We start from the raw sequence: 8,209 nt of genomic DNA, 5'->3' as shown, positions 1-8,209 counted from the left end.
CTAGATGGATCTTCTTCAAACTTGGTTTTTAGCATAGTTAGAAGGTCCACAAACAGTCTTCATTTGGGGGCACTTTCTCCCCCACCACTCTTTTGGCCCTTTCTGGGAACACTAGAGCTAAAATATTAATACTTTCAAAAGTCTTCTTCTTATAACCCGCTCGATTGATTTTTAAACTTGATATTTAGTATCATTATAATGTCATCTCCATATTTCATACAAATAGGGCCAATTGGTTACTTTTAGGGACCGCCAGAGCTAAAATTAGAAATGTGTTTAAATGATTCCTTTACATGGACAACTAAATGGATCTTCATTAAACTTGGTTTTAAGCATCATTGGAAGGTCCTTTATCAAAATTCTTCATCTGGGGCACTTTTCACCCCTAACACGCTTTTATGGGCTTCTACGGTTAAAAAGCAGCAGAAATACTTTGAATAAGATCTTCTCATATGAACAGCTGGATGGATATTCATGAAATTTGGTCTGCAGCATCATTACGAGGTCACCTCAATTTTATTTGAATGAGGGACACTTACCACCTATTAGGGGCCACAAGATCTAAAACTGGGAATATATTTAAATGACTTCTGCTCACAAGATGGATCTTCATCAAACTTTATTTGTAGCATCATTTTATGGTCCATCACCAACATTCTTCAGTTGGGGGACTTGGTTCCTTTTAAGGGATGCTAGAGATAAAAATAAACCAGACTTACTTCTCATGAATTGCTTGATGGATCTTCATCAGATCTGGTCTAGAGGATCATTATAAGGTCCTTTCTCAAATTTGTTCATTTGGGGGCACTTTCCCTTCCAAGGGGCCGCTAGAGCTAAATTAGAAATACCTTTCAATTACTTCCCCTTATTAACAGCTATATGGATCTTCTTCAAACTTAGTATGTAGGATTATTATAAAGTCATTTGTTAAATTTATTTTTAAGGCTAAAAAATAAAGACTACTTTTTATGAACCGCTCACTGGCTCTTCGTCAAACTTAGTCTGTAGCATATTATATCATTCTGCCAGATTTCGCAAGTGGGGCACATGGGTCATCATATGATATTGGACATAAGATATAGACTGGCTCAATTCACAATATTCAATCATAAAAATGTGAAAAGATATATCATAGTCTAACAGTTAATGTGCAAACATGACTTCTTCTTCGCCTTTGTTGTAATTAAGAACTACTTTATATGTGCCCTGAACAGTTGAGCACATTTCTGACTATGTGTCAGATTTGCCGTTCTAGAATTCAGACTGTATGGTTTAAGGTTACATTACTTCTACATTCATAAAATTTGAAGGACAGTCATTTTTGAACGTCTAATAAAAAACGTAAAGTTTTCATGCTTCCTACCTAGCGGGCAGTTTACCAGTTCTGTTTTCACCATAAGCGTTGTCACGAAGTTCTAGAATTGCAGCCAAATTATATCGCCCCTATTGGATGTACTTACCTTGAGTGTACAATATACTGACTGAAGGTTTGGATTAGGTTTTACATAGGTTTGATAGTGCACATTCAATGAGTGCGTACACTCAAAGTGGCAGAATTAATGCTGACCCTAAAATTGTACTTTAACAATGATATGTGTAGCAAAATATAATTTATTCACTTGTGAGGCATTATTTCAGATTATCTAAGGTTAACAACTGTAATTTCAGAATGATTGTTTATACACGTAAAAAAAATATTATTCAATTTATAGAGTATCGCCTCCAAGAAAAAAAAGACCCCAAAGATAACGCGCTCAAGAAGAAACAGGACCTGAAAATTGCCCAAAGTACCGAACAAAATAAGGAGAATGGAGACCTCAATGATAGCAAGACCGACGAGGAAAGTACCACAGAAAGTACCGTATAAAATGAGGAGAATAGAGACGGCACCGGCCAGCAATGTTTAGTTTGCCTTGCATGCCTTTATTCCTTATCGCCACCGTTCACACACGATTTCTGTCCAAGAGGTCGAATCGTCAATTTTGTCAATTTCCTTACAATTATTTTTCACCCACAAGTTTATTTAAGATACACAACATATAAAATATGACTGATAGTTTAAGTATGAATGAGTGCAAAACTATATATATTGTTTGGCGAAGGAAGTAGAACTACTATTGTTACTAATTTTGTATGAAGGAATGACTGATTTTTAACTCGACTATTCATCGTTAAGTTTTTGTTTGTAAGCTGGTATCTCAGTAACCACTTGTGGGATGGATTGAAACTCTACACACTTATTTACTGTGATAAACTGACTTACATTGCACAGGTTTCATAACTCTATTTTGCTTTTTAACAAAATTATGTCCCTTTTTCGACTTGGGAATTTGTGGTTAAGATTTTATATGTAAGCTAGTATCTCGGTACCCACGAATGGGAATGGGTTGAAACGAAACTTCACACATTTGTTCTCTGTTATGCTCAAACATGCACTGTGCAGGTCCCATAACTCTACTTTGCATTTTTAACAAAAATTATGCCCTTTTTTCAACTTAGCAGTTTTTTTGGTTAAGTTTTTGATGTGAGCTGGTATCTCTGTATCCACTGATGGGAATGGATTGAAACATAACACACTTGTTCACTGTCATGATCTGATAAACACTGTGCAGGTTCCAGAACCCTGTTTTGCATTTTTACAAAATTATGCCCCTTTTTCAACTTTTGTATTCATTCAATTGACAAGGCTTTTGAATACTCGAGCGTTGCTGTCCTCTGACAGCTCTTGTTATAATTAAGATAATGTTAGTATGATAGTACCACACACACACACACACACACGCACGCACGCACACACAAACACGCACGCGCGCGCGTGGATTTCAGAAAAATATTAACATGCATTTTTTCAACTTCTGAGTAGTATAACAATTTAATCTTTGATATTTAAGAAATAATAAGTTCCCAAATGTGTTTTATCGTAGAATAACCCGTGTATTGAGTTCTTATGCGTAAGAATATATCACGAATGCCGTATTATTGATATTAACATGAATTTCACATTTTGTTATTTCAAGGACTTTAGAAATCAATTTCTATGCTTTATTTAATGTACTTCTATCGTTAAAAATTTTAGGTTTATCTCTAAATAGGTGAAACCCTGTCTTTTGATGACATAACTGACCGATGTTTGAGCTTGTCGCGGAATACACTTAACATATAGATATTAAGATAAGCATTCTTTCGATAAGAATAAAAGTTGATTATGATTTTTAAATAACAGACGCTAGAAAATGGTTGAACACACTGAAACATGTAATTTTTATTTGACAGTTGATTTTCCCGTAAATTTACCTTGTGATTTTGTATGAATGAACAATAATAACGTTTACGGTCACACTTCAAGTAGCACAAAACAACCGTATCAGATCTAATTAATAAAAATAGTTGTCACGGACATCAAAGAATTTGGATATAAATTGCATTAATGACGTATTTGCCATTTAAGGAAGGATGTTGCGTTTTCAATTTACATCACTCTAGAATATACATTATTTCTTTTCTCAGCATTGCAACCTAGTCTTTTTTTATTTATTAGGTAATACTTCGTTTAGCTTCTGGAACTTCCGAATGATACATCTTTTACAAAAAGGCATTCACTGAAATATCCATGCGATATAATTATACCTTAAGGACTTTCTAGATATACAACGATCCAGCAGAAAATGAATGCGATCCTAATCCGACTTTTTCGTTTTTCTCACATCCGAATTTCTGGCTAAAATGTGTTGGAGGGCGGTGATGATGAAACGTTAACGTTATTACCTTGATACTAAAACATACAAAGGCGCCCCGCCGCCGTTTTAGAATGAAAGTGATAGACTGAACTTGTGAACAATCAGGAAAATTTTGAGAATGCCTCAAGCTTGTTTCGGAAATGCACGATGATTCTGTTCATTTCGTGACCAATTTTCTTCTTTTCGGACTAAAATCGACTACCTTACTAGGAATTCAATTCGTGCATGTTTTATTTTCGGGCTTGTTTCCATTTTGTATTTAATATCGGCGTTTGTGTCGAAACTCTCACTTAATTAAACGAACTGTGATTGCATAGTTTATGTCTTAACATTAACTGTAACTATCAAAATCAAGGGTCTAATGACCGAGGATTTTTTTAAATCATGCAACCAAGATTTCAAGATGTATTTTTTTTTCTACACATTAATGTTAATGTGTTAGTATCTGTTTCTGTAGATATTGCGAAAATCGGAAATGTGAGTGGAAATGTCGAGTATGTAGGGATAATACACGTTTTTTTGTGTATTGCGTCTGCAGAAACCCGCGGGATTGTTTGTGACCGAGACCGAAGGTCGAGGTCACAAACATATCCCAAGGGCTTCTGCAGACGTTAATACACAAAACAAACGTGTATTGTCGCTATTCTTGCATAAAAAAATATTTTACGACTATTTATGTATTGTTTTCATATGTGATGACTTGACGATTCCGGTACATTTTTTATTTACCATTCCTGTTGTTCTTGGAAACGGTAAACATGTTTTAAATATCCGTATCCAGGGCCCGGAAATAAACAACACTATCAAAAGCACATCCTGGAGGTTTTTAAGTGATTTTTTTATCTCTAATTAGTACAAACATAAAATTACCAATAATTGTTCATATCATTTCACAATTTGATGGACTCGATCACAATTTCAAGAATAATAACTTTGCATTCGAGTTATATTGAGTACGGACACGCAGTTGGAGTACGGATAAGTACGAACGTAGTGTCAAGTTTCCAAGCTGTTTATATAAATTCTTCGAGAAATTAGATAAAAACATACCGACTGATACTTACCAAAATCATAAATATAATACCTAAAAACGAACAATAGCACAAGTTGCACGCGATACTTTTTTATTCACAGTTATTTACAATAACTGAACAGACGCTTTGTAAAGGGAGTGAACTCTAAGAGAAGCTAGTGCGTACATTGATGGGGGCAGTACGTTTGGGGTTGGAAACAGATACAGCTAAACACACTATGGATTACATTGTATCTATAATGCTACAAGATGAGGTTGTTAAGGAAGAAACAAGACACAGATGCCAAATATCAGTGTGCGTAAAAATACATACATATATCCCTGGCAAAGCATTTCAAAAATAAAAATCATGTATTAACAGCGCGTGAATTGGCTTGTTTGCACACGATTTTTCTCCCGTTTATACATGGGCGGATACAGTAAAAAAAGTAGTTTTTATGCAAGAATGTGAGGAAATATTTCTAACCAAAGAGCTGCGTCCAACTCTTTCTAACTTGAATGTTAGGCTTAGTCATTTGATATTCTTTTTCATGATTTTTACTTGTAAACATTATGTTATACTGATCATTGACTCACATACCTTTGCCGCCTTCGTTTTTCCAATCAGGATGTTATCGGACACAGCCTGGTAAAGCTAAAACCAAGAAAGCTTTTAAGAAGTCTACATTCATTTAAAAGTCATATGAGTTTAACCGTTTCTGAACAGAACAGAACAGAACAGATCTTTTATCTAATAAACACAGATTACAAAACATACATTTTGTAATAACATGTGAACAAAATATACATATATATACACACAAGGTGGATACGGATCAATGTGGATGTGGGGATGGTGATCGCATATTTTAAATCAGCAGAAATGAATATCTATGTTAAATCAATTTAGAAGTCCTTCAGTAATACATAACTTTCTAAAGATATTACTGGGTCAGTGCACTTACTTTTCAGCTGCTATAGCTATATAATATTTGTTACAGGTAGGCAAAAAGAGAACTTTCCTTGAAACAGATCAGAACAAAATAAACTTCAATTTGTTATTCTTCATCGTCATTAATCAACTCAGAAAACGTTTTTGTTTCTTAAGACTATGTACAATATTTTAAATGAGATATGATCTTGGACTGAAATAGTAATGAAGTACTAGTGTTACATCATAACACTAGGCTACTACTAGAGGACAGCATAATATCTATAGCAAAAATTAACTACAACAACAAAAAAGAAATCAACAATAATAACAGCTGTGTTTCGTATTTCAAAATGTTAGCAACATACATTGTCAACTTACCGTATTTGCATAATATTGTGTAGCCCGCCTTTCTGACTGATTGACACATCACGTGACCAATTCTAATAAGTGGATTGATCGCTATTACATCATTTAAGTTTTCACAAGCCAAACCAATATAGTGGTTATTATTAGCCAAGCCTGACCATACAATAGCTGTAATCAATGCAAGGCTGATCAGGCTGATCGCGAGATTTTGGGTCACCTACAATCATTTTTTTTTAATTATTAAAGCGTGTAAAATAGTACAAATGTTTATTTTCAAATATCATCATTGTCTCACGTAGTTTCTTTTTTTAATAGTTAGTTATTTTTTAATAAGATATTTATGGATTAGCAAAACTAGTTCAGTTATATTGTTTTTTTATAGTTTTGTAAAAGCATTGCTGTAGATATGATTGTGAAATAATCTGTTATAGTTCCAACATGGAACGGCGTAGTACATTTGTAATTGTAAATATTTGTAACTGTTTATTTGTTGTTTATTTGTTGTATGTATTACGATAAGAATAAAGATTAAATGATATTAGGCAAGTTATTTAGCATTGTTCTGTACAATACGGAGATATATTTGGACGAGTACCAAGCTGAGAAAACCATATTGGACGAGCCGAGTATATGGTTTTGCCCGCTGGGTACAAGTCCAAATATATATATATATATATATATATATATATATATATATATATATATATATATATATATATATATCGTGTTGCACAGTACAATGTTAAATAACCTTTTTATTCTATGTCTAACTTATTTTTGTTTAAATTAAAAACGATTCACTGAATATTGTATTTCTGCCTTTTCAAGACACATAATAAAACTCTGTACATAGAGCGCCTACTTCGCCCGATTTACATCCGGAACATTTTCACGCGTTTCGGTCTTTATCATATGCTTAACATGGGACTGTTGAACCGTCCAAATACGGAAAAATACAGGGGTTTTTTGTACGCACGTGCGTCCAATACGGAAATATATAGTACGGTCACGTGTTACAAATAAACCTTCAAGATTCGATTAATAAAATAAACATAGAATAAAAGTAAATATATACAATATTAATATTAAAATGTGTATTTCTGTAATGTAACAGGTATATTGTATACGACCTGATGAAAGATTTCTGTACTTGCATGTCAAACCTGTCACAAAACATGTAGCCCAAGGTTTAAGCCTGTCTACCATATATGGCGTGTAATGTGTTGCTGTATTATATCTTCTATAGTTATTGTCTATCTTTATATATATATGTTAATTAACACGTTCGCACGTAGAAGCTAACACGTACGCACGTGATAGATAAAATATTTCATATGTCACCTCTATGTCACTATAATGATAGTTGTATGTAAAACGTAGATATTCATTCTATCTGCTTAAAATATTTGCTCGAAAGAATTGTGGGTAAACTGCTATTTTGTGGACATTCCTTTTCTGCGGCCGTGCGGCCAAATATTATTATTAATTGATTTCAATGATAAAACAATTACATGTATTTTATGCTTATCACTGATTTTATCAGTAAAAACGTTATAGGGTATACATCATATCATCGATAGCAGAAATATACAAAACAAGAGAGTCCCCTAGGGGTGGAGGGGAGGGGGTGGGGTAATATACGCCCGAAAAGTTTTTGAGAGTAGGAGGGAAGCAAAATTTAAAGAAGACACATATCTAAAGATTTTTTTGGCGGGGCATGTGAGGGAATGGGAGGGGATGGTGGATGTGTGTGTGTGCGGTGCTGGTGACAGGAGACAGTTTACTACAAGGCAAAGAAACTAAATAAAAGAATGCAGGGTGCGGGAGTGGTTTGGGTTTGGATGTGACAGAATACTGAAGGACAAGAAGCTAAATGAAAAAAGGGGGAAAACAAGAGAAAAAATAATTGGTGGGGCAAGGGGTTGGTGGGGCAGGAGGCGGGGGTACAATGTAGATTGGGGTGGGGTTGTAAATGGAAATAAAGATGTTTTTCTGTGGGCCGGGGGATGTACATTGTTTGAATATGCTCTAGACATGAAATATGATGGGGAGATTTGACCTTGCTTTGACTTTGCTTTGACCTTGACCTTTGACCGTCCACCCTGGTTTCAGAACTCTGCACATCGTCTCATCACCACATACCTACACTACAAGTTTGAA

Source organism: Mercenaria mercenaria, chromosome 4 (assembly GCF_021730395.1).
Source record: "Mercenaria mercenaria strain notata chromosome 4, MADL_Memer_1, whole genome shotgun sequence".
NCBI classification, from domain to species: Eukaryota; Metazoa; Mollusca; class Bivalvia; order Venerida; family Veneridae; genus Mercenaria; species Mercenaria mercenaria.
Note: the sequence above shows the minus strand (reverse complement) of the source record.